This window comes from Gopherus evgoodei, chromosome 4, assembly GCF_007399415.2.
Source record: "Gopherus evgoodei ecotype Sinaloan lineage chromosome 4, rGopEvg1_v1.p, whole genome shotgun sequence".
Lineage (NCBI taxonomy): Eukaryota > Metazoa > Chordata > Testudines > Testudinidae > Gopherus > Gopherus evgoodei.
In genome coordinates this window covers 142,767,091-142,781,375 of record NC_044325.1, presented here as the reverse complement: position 1 = coordinate 142,781,375, position 14,285 = coordinate 142,767,091, and the positions used below count along the sequence as shown (strand labels likewise).

Sequence of the window (14,285 nt, the reverse complement as noted above, 5' to 3'; positions counted from 1 at the left end):
AGTGCAAGCTTCAGCTGTGTTGCCCCCCTTCCAAGGGCCTTAGCTCTGCCTTAGTTGGGTCCCTTCTGTAGAGGCAGAGTGCAGAGACTTGAGTGCTATTCCTGACTCTGCCGCTGACTTGCTGCGTGACCTTGGGCCAGTCACTTCACCCCTCGGTTTCCCCTCCTATCATGTCTGTCTATCTATTTAGACTGTAAGTTCTTTAGGAGCAGGGACTCTCTTGCTGTACGTATGCGTCCATCACAGGGGGTCCTGATCTCTTTAAGGCCTCTGGGTGCTATTGTAATATAATAACATCAGTGAGAGAGGAATGCAGCCTCCTTGCCTTCTGCTGAAATTGCCAACAAATGGGCCAGTTGGGAGAGTGGCTTTTTGATACCAACAGCAGTACAATTTGGCTTTTTAAACTATCCTTGCCTAGATCATCTTTGTCGCTGCTTTGGTGCTGCTTGTTGCAGTCTTAATGGCCTCAGGCAAAAAATAGGATTGCTTTCATTTTCAACACACGTTATTTTGGAGCCAAACAGCAAAACTGCTGTCAATTCTGAAAACAGTGGGGGCAGGAGCTGCCATCTCTTCAAGGTGCCAGCTTCAAACCCTGAGTTGTGGCTGCCATGTCTCCAGATATTTATGGGGGCAACCTGACTCTTGACCATATGTAGGGTTGTTAGTTTTGGTTGGACTTATTCCTGGAGGCTTCATCACGTGACATAGTCTTTAATCCATGGAGACTCCAGGATGGTTGGCAACCTTAGACCATGCTATCTGAAGTCCTTCAGTATAGAGGCTTCCGAGGCAATTAAGACGCATCCTGAAAGACCTTTGGGAAACATGTTTGCAAAGTGATGTCATAATATTGCATCACCCTTGAACTCAAGATGCTGTGACACACAACTTGAAGGATCAAGTCTTATAAGGGGGCCACTCTGAGTCTGGAGTTCACCTGAAGTAGGAAGTTGAGCCCTAACTATAGGTCAGGGGTCAGCAACCTTTCAGAAGTGCTGTGCCAAGTCTTCATTTATTCACTCTGTTTCACGTGCCAGTAATACATTTTAACACTTTTAGAAGGTCTCTTTCTATAAGTTTATAGTATATAACTAAACGATTGTTGTATGTAAAGTAAATAAGGTTTTTAAAATGTTTAAGAAGCTTCATTTAAAATTAAATTAAAATATAGAGCCCCCCAGACCGGTGGCCAGGACCGGGCAATGCAAGTGCCACTGAAAACCAGCTTGCGTGCTGCCTTCAGCACCTGTGTCATAGGTTGCCTACCCCTGCTGTAGGTAATAGTGTCAAAAGGCCTCTTGGCCATTCTCTTGTGTGCTGCAAGCCATGTTGGATGTCAGAATCCAGCTAGGACAGGGTTTCCTGCTACAAATCTTGACCGCTTGATGACTAGCACCATCTAGTCCTCCTGCATAAACTAGCACCCTTGGTTGTGATCCTTAGAACAAACCCACAAACCAACTGAAACTTCCTACTTACAGTCACCAGTTTGCTGTTGTGGAACTGAAAGTTCATGTCACGCTTTCTGTGCTATTGAGAGATTTACACAGAACTCAACACCTTTGTGTGTCTGACTGACTAGCTTGCAATAACATGCCTGCACAAGTGCACAGGACGAATGGTAGGGGTGAGAAAGGGATATTGTGACCTCTTGAGAGGTACAGCATAGTGAAGTTAGCATTTGTGGCTTTGCACTTCAATACATAGCTTTGTGCCTTAGAAAATCTCTAAGGCCTTGATCCAGGAAAGCACTTAAGCACATGCTTAAAGTTAAGGATGACCTAAATGAGTGCTACTCTTTTGAGAGAGAAACTAGGGCATTGTAAAACACACCACAAAACCAAACCAACCCCAAACCTCACTGTATTAATGAGACTGATTTTTCCTTTCCCCTCCCCCCCTTGACTTGGGATTGTGGTGTTTGCTAGTGAGGCATGAAACTCTTAAGATCATTCAGAAAATTGTCAAATATGCAGATTTTCAGCTCTCTTTGGAGTCAGCTGCTGAGTTAAAAACTGTTTTAAGAGGGCACTGTTGAATTATGGAACAGGCTAGGGCTGAAGTGCCTGACCTGCTCTTGCATAATATGTTGGTTACCCCTGCACCTGTGATTCTCGTTCAGCCAAAGATCATATGGTCCTGAACTCAGGAACTTGCTGTGAGATTTTCTCCCTATGTCAAAGCTGTTTTAAAAAAAACTTTTTTTTCTTGGATTTTGTCTTTCTAGAATTGCTCTTTAGACAAGGACAATTATTTACTCTCTATACAAAGCCTTTCACAAAGGGACCCCAACCATTCCAGTAAAAATATTTAACAATTAAACTTTGTTTCTGCTCCTTTTAAGCTTCTTGGCATATGATTTTTTAACTCTGCTTTGCTCCTCCCTCACCTCCATTTTCCCCAGTCTCATCTAAGCAGGACACTAACCCAGTAAGATCCAAGTCAGACTCATGAATGAGATGAGATGTTCCTGACATTCCTTTACCCTACCGTGCACAGGTCCAGATTCTTTGGTCCATATGTGTACATACTGTCACTAATATTTTTTTTAATGGGACTTAGAATCCTACAGGAAGGAGCACAACATTAGTCCTTCTCTGAGTGGATTCTGCTAATATTTTATGCTGCTAAAAATTGGGAGTAACTCTAGTGAAGTCAACAGAGTTGCACTAAGAGAGATCAGAACTGGGCCTGTTTTGATTTTCATGTGGCAATTGTGTGTGTAGTGCCCAGCACTTAGGTGTCCAATCCTTGATTAGGGTCTGTGTATGCTACTGCAGTACACACCAATAACGAATTGACTTAAGGACTGTCTGATTTCACTGGTGTAAATCAAGAGGAACACAACTAAAGTAAGTGGAGTCCAGCTAGCCATGCAATTGATAGCACAGTGGCAAGCAGAAGTTAGTGCCAGCAGACTAAGGGTACGTCTACACTACGGGATTATTCTGATTTTACAGAAACTGTTTTTTAAAACAGATCTTATAAAGTCGAGTGCACGCAGCCACACTAAGCACATTAATTCGGCAGTGTGCGTCCATGTACCAAGGCTAGTGTCGATTTCCGGAGCGTTGCACTGTGGGTAGCTATCCCATAGCTTCCACAGTCTCCCCCGCCCATTGGAATTCTGGGTTGAGATTCCAGTGCCTGATGGGCAAAAAAAACATTGTCATGGGTGGTTCTGGGTACAGCCTCACCCTTCCCTCTGTGCAAGTAGCAGACAACCGTTTCGCTCCTTTTTCCCTGGGTGAACTGTGCAGACGCCGTAGCATGGCAAGCATGGACCCTCCTCAGATCAAGACAGCAATCATGGACATTGTTAACACCTTGCGCATTCTCGTGCAGTCAGTGCTGAACCAGGACCTGTAAAACCAGGCGAGGAGGAGGCGGCTACGGCAGCGCGGCAACAAGAGTGATGAGGACATGGACACAGAATTCTCTCAAACCACGGGCCCCTGTGCTTTGGAGATCATGCTGGTAATGGGACAGGTTCTAGCCATTGAACCCCGATTTTGGGCCTGGGAAACAAGCACAGACTGTTGGGACTGCATAGTGCTACAGGTGTGGGACGATTCCCAGTGGCTGCAAAACTTTTGCATGCGTAAGGGCACTTTCATGGGACTTTGTGACTTGCTTTCCCCTGCCCTGAAATGCCAGGATACCGAGATGAGAGCAGCCCTCACAATTGAGAAGCGAGTGGCGATAGGTCTGTGGAAGCTTGCAATGCCAGACAGCTACCGGTCAGTCGGGAATGAATTTGGAGCAGGCTAATCTACTCTGGGGGCTGCTGTGATGCAAGTAGCCAAAGCAATCATTAAGCTGCTGCTACGAAAGGTTGTGACTCTGGGAAATGTGCAAGTCATAGTGGATGGCTTTGCTGCAATGGGATTCCCTAACTCTGGTGGGGCGATAGATGGAACCCATATCCCTATCTTGGCGCCGGAGCACCAGGGCACCCAGTACGTAAACCGCAAGGGGTACTTTTCAATGGTGCTGCAAGCACTGGTGGATCACAAGGGACGTTTTACCAACATCCATCTGGGATAGCCTGGAAGGGTTCATGACGCTCGCGTGTTCAGGAACACTACTCTGTTTAAACGGCTGCAGCAAGGGAATTACTTCCCAGACCAGAAAATAACAGTTGGGGATGTTGAAATGCCTGTAGTTATCCTGGGGGACCCAGCCTACCCCTGAATGCCATGGCTCATGAAGCCATACACAGGCAGCCTGGACAGTAGTCAGGAGTTGTTCAACTACAGGCAGAGTAAGTGCAGAATGGTGGTAGAATGTGCATTTAGCTGTTTAAAGATGCACTGGTGCACATTACTGACTCGCTCAGACCTCAGCCAAACCAGTATCCTCCTTGTTATTGCTGCTTGCTGTGTGATCCACAATCTCTGTGAGAGTAAGGCAGAGACCTTTATGGCGGGGTGGGAGGCTGAGGCAAATCACCTAGCCGCTGATTACGCACAGCCAGACACCAGAGCGATTAGAAGAGCACACCAGGAAGCGGTGCACATCAGAAAAGCTTTGAAAACCAGTTTCATCATGGGCCGGGGTACGGTGTGACTGTTTGTTTCCCCTTGATGAAACCTACCACCCCTTGATTGACTCATTCCCTGTAAGCCACTCACCCTCCCCCTTTGATTACTGCTTGCTTCCTAAGGAAATAAAGTCACTCTCATTTAAAAATCATGTATTCTTTATTAATTATAAAAAGAGGGAGAGAACTGACAAGGTAGGCCAGGTGCAGTTTGGGAAGAGGATAGGAGGGAAGGAAAAGGCCATTAAAAAAATTTCAAAATAATGACAGCCTTTTGGTTTGGCTGTCCACTGGGGTGGAGTGGGCGGGTGCACGGAGCCTCTCCCCATGTGTTCTTAGTCGTCTGGCGGGTGAGGAGGCTAAGGAACATGGTGAGGGGGGAGGGTGGTTATACAGGGCTGCAGTGGCACTCTGATCCTGCTGCTGTTCCTGAAGCTCCACCAGATGCTGAGCATGTCTGTTTGATCATGCAGCAGCCCTAGCATTGCATCCTGCCACCGCTGATCTTCCTGCCGCCACCTCTCGAGCGTCTCTCCTCTCCTCACGTTCACTGGCATCTTTCCTGTACTTTGATACCACGTCCTTCCATTCATTCAGATGAGCTCTTTCATTGTGGGTCATTGCATGATTTCCGAGAACATTTCGTCTCAGTCTTTTTTTTTTTCCGCTGCCTTATCTGAGAGAGCCTTCGGGACGGAGGAGGGAGACTTGAAAAATTTGCAGTTGCAGAAGGGAGGGAAAAAGGAGAGAAGTATTAAAAAAGATACATTTTACAGAATAATGCTTATACTCTTTCATGGTGAACAACACTATTGACCTTACATAGCACATGTGATCTCACTGCAAGGTCCCATTTTGCATCTTAATATTGAGTGCCTGTGGCTTTGGTGTTAGAGATCACAGATGCAGATCCGGGCATCAGAATGGCCATGGTAAGCCATTGTCTTTCGGCTTCTGCAGCCTTCATATATCCAGCACCCTTCTTTCCCAAATAGCAAGCAAAGCCCATTGAGTGCTGCTTCTTTCCTGTTAACGTGCAGCACCAGAACCGCCCCATCCAATTCTCTGGGATGATCGCTTTACCCTTCCCCTCCACCACCCCGTGGCTGGGAAGAATTTCTTTTAAGGCACAGGCAAACAGTCCAACCATCTCTGTCCCCTTACTTAAATTCCTGAATTTCAACCAGGTTACCATGAACGATATCACTCTCCTGAGGCTAACACAGGGAGATAAAGAACAGATGTTGCTTGAATGCCAGCAAACACCGGGACCATACACAGCTAGGCTTTGTCATGCAATGATACCAGATTACTTGCTACATGCACGCCATCGTCAAGTGCCCTACCATGGAGGATGGAATAAGACTGCCCTGCCCAGAAACCTTCTGCAAAGGCTTTTGGAGTACCTCCAGGAGAGCTTCATGGAGATGTCCCTGGAGGATTTCCGCTCCATCCCCAGACATGTTAACAGACTTTTCCAGTAACTGTAGTGGCTGCAATGCATCCCAAGTCCTCAGGGCAAATTAATCATTAAATAATGCTTGTTTTTAAACCATGTTTTATATTTACAAAGGTGCACTCACCAGAGGTACCTTCCATGGCTTCATTGTCTGGGCTAGTGGCTTGGGAGGACTGGGAAGGTAATTCTGTCAAGGTGAGAAAAAGCTCTTGCCTGTTGGGGAGAACGGAGTGCTGTGTGCTTTCTGCAAGCTCATCCTCCTCTTCTTCCTCCTCATCTTCGCCATCCGCAGAATCCTCAGGCATGGCTGCGATTACCACTCCCACCTCGGAATCCACGGACGGGGGTGGGGAACTGGTGGCGGATCCCCCTAGAACTGCATGCAGTTCAGCGTAGAAGCAGCATGTTTTTGGCCCTGCCTTGGACCTTCCGTTTGCTGTTTTGGTTTTCTGGTAGGTTTGTCTGAGCTCCTTAACTTTCACACAGCACTGTACTGAGTCCCTGGTGTGGCCTCTCTGCATCACGGCCTTGGAAATTGTTTCAAATATTTTTTCATTTCGTATTTTGGAAAGGAGTTCTGTTAGCACGGAATCCTCTCCCCATACAGCAATCAGATCCAATACCTCCTGTGCGATCCATGCTGGAGCTCTTTTTCGATTCTCAGGAGACTGCATTGTTACCTGTGCTGATGAGCTCTGCGTGGTCACCTGTGCTGGTGAGCTCTCCATGCTGGCCAAAAAGGAAATGAAACTGAAAAGTTCCCAGGCCTTTTCCTGTCTACCTGGCCAGTGCATCCGAGTTCAGATGGCTTTCCAGAGCGGTCACAATGGTGCACTGTGGGATAGCTCCCGGAGGCCAATACCGTTGAATTGCGGCCACACTAACCCTAATCCGACACGGCAATACTGATTTCAGTGCTACTCCCTTCATTGGGAAGGAGTACAGAAATCAATTAAGAGTCCTTTGTATTGATATAAAGGGCTTCGTTTGTATGGATAGGTGCAGGGTTAAATTGGTTTAACGCTGCTAAACTCGGTATAAACGTGTAGTGTTGACCAGGCCTTTGAGTGGATCATGGTACATTTCAGAACAAACTTTGGCCATCTCCTTTCTTTACTTGACTTTCTAATATAGCTGGGTGTATGTTGTGGGGGAGGAAGAACTAGGAAAGATTGAGTCAAGCATCTCCCTGTTCCACCATGCAAGTGTCTTGCTCGGCACAGTATTAGGATCCCATTTCTGTTCATATGAGCCCTACTCTGGGTATATGTGATCAGGGCACTTAGCCATGCTTGGTACTGTACAAGCACATAAGGGGATATGGTCCCTGCCTTCAGGAACTCACAATATAGGGGTTCCAATTTTGCAGACCTTACATTTGTGAATAAACTAATGGAGCTCATGAGGAATTCAATTGACTTCAGTAGAACTGCTTCTGTGAGCAAGGATTGAAAAATCAGGCCCCTACTCTGTCTCAAACAGATCTGTTTGAGGTGAATTAATGCAGAACTGTATTGTCAGGCAGATCATGTGCTGCTTTACAAGAGGGATCTGAAGGGGGGAGGGATTTTCTTCAGTGTGTGAAGAGAAGAAGTTGTAAATAGAGGAAGCAGAATGGAACAAACTGCAAAACCAAGACTAGAAGGATACAAAGAGGATGGCTATGAATGGTTTATCTAAAGACTTCATCCCTTCTCTTGGCTGAAGTATCCTGATCTCTCGTAATGTTTCTATAGTAGAGTAGCTCCTACAGGCTCCAGCAAAGAGCAGGACCCCATTGTGCTAAGGGTTGTCCTAAGGCATAGTAACAGTTCCTACTCCAAAGAGTTTATAGTAAAAATGGACAAGACTAAAGGAGGGTGAGGAATTAGAAGCGCAGAGCTGTGAAGTAACTTGTTCAAGGGACGGAGCAAGAACCCGAACCCAGGTATCCTGAATCACAGACAAATCTCATCCACTAGGCCACACTGTGTCCTAATAAGATGTTTTACATGAGCAAAATGATCACTTGAGTCTTTTTTCCCTTTCTCTTTCAACTGTCAACCTAGAAATGAGTCTTTGTTCATTTTATTATAGAGACACTGTAAGGAATGAAATGGATCCAACAAAGAAGGGGGACTGATAATGGCATATAGCTTACTTCAGTTGAAATAATATAAAGTATAACATGCAGTGTTCCTGTTTAACCAGGAGCTGAGCAAATGCTTTTAGCATATTAAGGGGTATGAAGGTAATGCCTAAGTGAAACTTATCATGGGCCATGTCTTGTATTTTTTGAGTGCTGCGCTCTGTTGAAAATCTGCCCCTATGCTCAGTTGAGTTTGGAGGACTGAGCTCCTAATGGGTGCAATTAAGGTGAAATATTTTAGTAAAAGACTAAAGGGGCACACAATGCCCTGTGAAATGGCATCCAGGAAACTTGAAACTGCCTCTTCTGGCATAGGTGGTATCAGTTCCTTTCCTAACTAAGTGCTGCTTAAGCTTTCTTTGCAGCTGGGCGTGAGCGGGAATGTGATGAAGGGCTGCAACTGATGTTATTTCTATTTGAGGAAGGAAAAGTGCAACCCCCTCTGTATTTCCTCTGCTGTCTTTGCTGCCTAAATGAAACCATCCCATTGAGGAGGGGATGATAAGCTGCATCTGTCCTATCCAGGCTTATAGCATAGTAAAGTATAAGGCTGATCAAAATGGGTCTCTAAGCCAAGGCAAAGCAGTCAGCAGTAACTCCTTCAATGTCTGACCCTAGAAGATCAATTGCTCTGTGTCCCGACAGTGTGTGGGTGGGCTGTTTTAATGAGCTTTCCCATGAATTAGGGCTTCCCCCGAAGTGCGTAGTCTCCTAACTTTCCTTTTAAAGGAATGGTGTGTTTAATAAAAATGTAGTCTCAGGATACCTAAAAGCAGTGCATGTTCTAGCACCATAGGTTGAGTGAACCAGATACAAGATACAGGAACAGAAAGCTGTCTACAGAGAGGTTGGGAACCTGATATTTCTTATGTAAGAATAGATTTCTATGGCGGTGGGGGGTTAAAATGTATTTATTGTGTAATATGGTGGCCAAGCTCTACTGTGTTTCCTAATGACTGAAAAGAACCGCGGTGTCATTCCTCAAGGAGGAAATATTTTTGCTTATAAACCTCTCTCAGTAGCACAGTGACCTTCAAAAGCAGAGCGCAGGGAACTGAGAGTTAGTAAGAAAAGAGACACTCTGATGGTAGCTCCTACTTTAGCAAGACTCCCCCTCTATAGAATCCTACCTGGCTCAGGGCCTGATCTTCTGCTCTTTTATCACTGTTCAGAATCTTTTCTACTGCTCTTATCTTTTAACCTTCACTACTATTTTCATGCTGATACTCCCCTGATCTTTTACCACTTTTCAAGGATTTCCCCTTTCCTGCCTCTTCTGTTTCTCTCGACCACACACTTGTGACTTCACTTCTGCTTTCTTCAAACTAAGCGCCTCAAGGACGGAAGCAATTCTCATGGGAAAGATCCTCATCCTCAATCACAGCATGGGCTCTTCTATTCCACTCCATGGACTGTAGACTTAATCCTGAAACGTTCTTCTCTTCCTGCAGCTCTTCTGTGCTCACATTATGGCCTTCACTCCCTCCATGGTGTTTCCTATGTAAGCCTGTACTCATTCCACTGCTCATGCGGTCATGCGTGACTTGATCTCCTTTTACCTTGCTTATTGAGCTTTCCTTCTTTAATGGTCTAAAGTCTTACTTCCTGTATTCTGGCTTGGGGAGAATACTGCCTCCTATCTGTTAATTCATCATCCCTTTTGAGCAACTGTACTTGACACTTGCTTAATAATCATGTGCTTCAAACATTCACTCGCTAGGGCTTTTTAAAATCTTCCCTGGAGTTGCTCTTGTTTGTTTCACAGAAATTTGCTTCTTCCTGTCCCACAATGATCTCCTATCCTCTGCCTCTTTTCCTCCTCCCACCCCGCGCTGATAAACCCTTTGTGCAGTATGTCATCTCCAATAGCTTCTCTCTGCCTCTAGCAGTCTCTTACCTTTCTCCCTCACTACCTTATGTTTTTCTTTAGCTCTGTAATTGTGTAATGTGAAAACAGTGGCTGATACAGCAGGCACTGAGAGAGTCTTTAAAGTAAGCTTATATGTAAAAACATTAGCACGGTCAACTTGTGGTTTTAATGTCCCTGTCTGCTTTTTCCATGGAGGATTATACCCTTGTTGATGAATGAAATAACATCCATTTCCCTCTTTTTAAATGAGCCATTATTATTCTGGTTTTGCAAAAGCACCCCTAGGGCTGTCTAAGACAACGTTTTTGTCCCTACTAATGTTGCACAGGCAGCAGCTGTGGCCTTTGGTGTGGTTTCCAGAAAGGTTGAGCACATGTACCCTTCCCTTCCCCCTCCCCTACTTCCAGCTGTGAGGATAGGGAGCTGCTAGTGCTTAATGCCCCTGGACATAGTTGGCCTAGGCACTACACCATGGTTGGGTGCGGTAATTTGCCCAGGCCCGTGCAGTGACTGGGGAACCGAAACAGACAACCCAGGACTACTCCTGGGTCTTATATGCTGCCTACGCAGGAGTCTGCCCTCAATATTTGCCCCCTGTCCAGTCCTTAGGCATGTGGTCCAGCTGGCCTCTCTTAGCGCCAACCCCGCACTACGTTCCCCATAATGCTCTGCAAAGAAGGGGGTGGAACAAGGCTTTTAATAGGTCGGTCGTTCCCCCAGGGGCGAGCTGTGATTGGCCAAGTCTTTTCTTGTCTCCAGCGCCCCTCCTTCCGGGGCGGAAGTGTGGCTTACGGTGGCTGGACGGGCCCGTGTCGCGTGTGAGCGAATGTGCCTTGTGTCCCGCCATGTAGCGTGCTCCCGCCGCCGCCTCCGCTCTGGTTCGGTTCCAGCGCCCGGGATGGGGGCCCGGCTCCCGTCCCGACAGGGGGGCTCTCGGCCATGAGGGGAGCCCGGTACCTGCCGCTGCCAGCGTTTGCGCCGCTCGGGGAGTGGGGGCTCCGCCTCGGTGAGTCCAGGCTCCAGCCCCGCCCCTGCTGCCCCCCCGGACTTCCCGCCGCCCCGTGCCCTGCTTTCCCCCGTGCCCCCCAGTCCTGCCCCGTGTCCCCCGTGTGGCGCGACCCCCCATGCCCCCTAGTCCTGCCCTGTGTCCCCCTAATCTTGCCCCGACCCCCTCGTACACCCTCAGTCCTGCCTGCAGTCCTGCCCCGGTCCCCCGTGCAGCCCGACCCCCCCGTGCCCCTGAGTCCTGCCCCGTGTCCCCCAGTCCTGCCCCGTGTCCCCCAGTCCTGCCCCGACCGGCCCATGCCCCTAGTCCTGCCCCGTGTCCCCCAGTCCTGCCCCGACCCCCGTACCTCCCCAGTCCTGCCCCGTGTCCCCCGACTTCTCCCGTACTTTTCCAGTCCTGCCCTCTGCGCCCCAACTTCTCCCGTACTCCTCTAGTCCTGCCCTGTGTCCCCCGTGCGCCCCAACTCCCCCCATATCCTTCCAGTCCTGCCCTGTGTGCCCCGACCCCCCCCGTGCGCCTTAACTCCCCGTATCCCCCCAGTCCTGTTCTGTGTCTTCCAGGCCTGCTCCGTGTCCCCCAGGCCTCTCCAGTCCTGCCCCATCTCCCCTGTGCGCCCTGAACCCCGTGTCTCTCCAGTCCTACCCCGTGTCCCCCATGCACCCCGACCCTCCTGTACTTCTCCAGTTTTGTCCTGACCCCCCATGTCTCTCAATCCTGCCTCTTTTCTTATACCCTTCAGTCCTGTCCCCTCCCCTCAAGTCACCCCATGTGCCCCGACCCCCCATGTCCCCTGTGCACCCCTCCCCCAAGTCCCCCAATCCTGCCTGTGATCCCTGACTCCCTCCACATCCTGTCCCTCTGAGTCACCCCATGGATCCTAACACTTCCCCTCTTTTTCCTTCCCCCATATATCTGAGCCATTCCCCTCCCCTTGAGTCCGCCATGCATCTCCCCTCCCCCTTGTGTTCCTCCCAGTCCAGATTTCTCCCCTCCTGAATCAGTCCCTGGACCCTAAGACTGCCCCTGCCCGTCTCTCCTATGCTCCTCAGCCCTCCCCTTCAACGGCCCAGTCCTTCTGAGTCACCCTATGGACCGCAACAGTCTTCCTCTATATGCCCCCCTAGCCCTCTGTGGGCTGCCTCTCCCAAGTCACCCCATTCAACCTGGCCCTCTTCTTCCTGATCTTCCCCTCAGCCCCATTTTCTGGCCCAGTGCTTGTGCCTCCTGCCCCTCCCAGTCACCCCATGCATCCCAGCCCCCTTTCCCAAGCTATTAACCCATGATCTGCACTCAACTTGCCCCCTACTACTGCCCATTTTCCCTCTTTCTTTCCCTATTCCCCTCCTCTCCTGCACCCCACTAAACTGCTTCTCACGCCCACCAGCTTGCCACCCTGGCTTGGAGATGGGGCAGCAGCAGTGGGCAGCTGCAGGAGGAAGGAGCCAGACATAACAGGATGTTTTTATGGCTGGTAGGGGCTGGGTGGAAAAATAAACAAATTTAGGTGCTGGTGTCGCTGAATAGGTTTGAGGATGGGGTGTCTTGGGGATTGGTCTGAATCCTCTAAGAAGAGGAGGCTGTAAGTGGCTTATTTTGTGTCTATCACAGTGAAAAGAAAGCTAAAGATCTATAGTAACATGCACACTCTGTATTGGGTTCATTTATGTGTCTTAACACCTGCATGGTTCATATTAGCACACTTCTGGAAACATAGACTGATTTTTAAATGGCAAGTAAGGTACTGTTCTTTGTGGGTGGATGTTTGTTTTATTAGTATGAAAAGGTTGGAGTTTGATTCGTGGTGTAGGGGATTTCTGTGTGTTTGTCAGGAAGTTGGAAAATGAAAGCAACTCTGTTAAAAGCTTTGAAATGGTGTAGTTCTCCTCAGGACTTTGATCTGTGTCATTACTATCACAGTTGTTTCATGATTGGTGGAAGCTCTCCTTTTATCTGATGTGAAGTTTCTTTTCTCTCTCTCCTTGCTTGAAGTGCTTACTTTTTTTTTTTAACGGAATACAGTTATTGAAAATGAGGATATACCTATTTAACACACACTTCTACGGTAGTGACTGTATGAATGCCTAGTCTCAGATTTACAGCTATCCAGCAGTCTTCCTTCAGCCTTTTTATCATGGCATTTTTAGTGGGACACTTTCCTCTAAAACTGGGTCTATTTCCTTTCTGATGTAGTATTTTAACTGCAAGACTTAAACCCTTTGCCATTTGGTACTTATTACTTATTTGGCTCAATGTGATGATGTGACTTAGAGCAGGGCCATGGTTTCTGTTCCAAAGTTTGCAATGGCCCGTTTGTGATCTTAGGCAAGTTTTTGTATGCTTCTACCCCTCAGTTTTTTCACTTGTATAATGAGGCTGATACCCACCTTGATAAATTAGTTTGAGGGCCTCGGATGAAAGCATTATACACCTCTGCCTTGATATAACGCTGGCCTCGGGAGCCAAAAAATTTTACCATGTTATAGGTGAAACCGCATTATATCGAACTTGCTTTGATCCGCCAGAATGTGCAGCCCCACCCCTCAGAGCGCTGCTTTACCACGTTATATCCGAATTCGTGTTATATCAGGTCGCGTTATGTCGGGATAGAGGTGTATAAATTGAAGATGATGTTATGTTTGAGTAGCATGTGCATTGCTGGGTATGTGTGTAGTACATGTATACATACTACATTCACAGTATGTATTTTTTGCTTCCACTGAGCTAATTCCTGAATTTCATTTTCAGTCTCTTCCCACTCAAGTGTGAGTACAAGATCTTGGTGTTAAATAGCAGCTTCTGAAATGTAAAGGGATCGAATCACAAGACAATGCCTCTTTCACTATGTGCAGATTTTAGTGGTTACAATTGACTTATCTTCAAAACAAACATGATCTATATAACAAGCAGACACTCCCTGACTGAACTGCCTGTTCATGGTTTTGGTCAGCCTGTTTATTTTTAGGGTCTTAGCTCCTGTTTGTAGAGAATAGTTGTCCTGTCGTCGTAGCAACCAGGCTGTGTGTACTGTAAACATTATTAAAGGAAACCTTTTCCATCCTAAATGAGACTTCCTTTTCATAATAAAGTTAGGGTCAGCATTCAAACATTTAACCTTTTTGGTTTAGGGATTATTCAACAGCATGCTACAGAGAATTGTCCATTCAGTCATAAACAAGGATGCTTTTACTTTTAGCAGATGTGCATATTACAGCTAATTTCATATGCAGCTGATAAACACTTTTCCGTCTTTGTGCCTGCAGACCAGGAGAAAAC

At 47.3% G+C, this 14,285-nt stretch overlaps 1 protein-coding gene across 4 annotated transcripts in view; it reads left to right on the top strand.

Annotated features, from left to right (window-relative positions):
• Nucleotides 1-10,809: 10,809 nt before the first annotated feature.
• The window catches only part of ELK4 (ETS transcription factor ELK4), a 33,680-nt gene continuing 30,204 nt past the window's right edge, over nt 10,810-14,285 (top strand). For 3 of the 4 annotated variants that reach the window (XR_004000252.1, XR_004000253.1, XM_030561591.1), the window contains exon 1: nt 10,811-11,012. The gene's annotated coding sequence lies outside the window, so the exon portion shown is untranslated. Of the gene's footprint in view, nt 11,013-14,285 lie in introns of all 4 variants that reach the window. The other variant, XR_004000254.1, reaches the window with a different exon arrangement.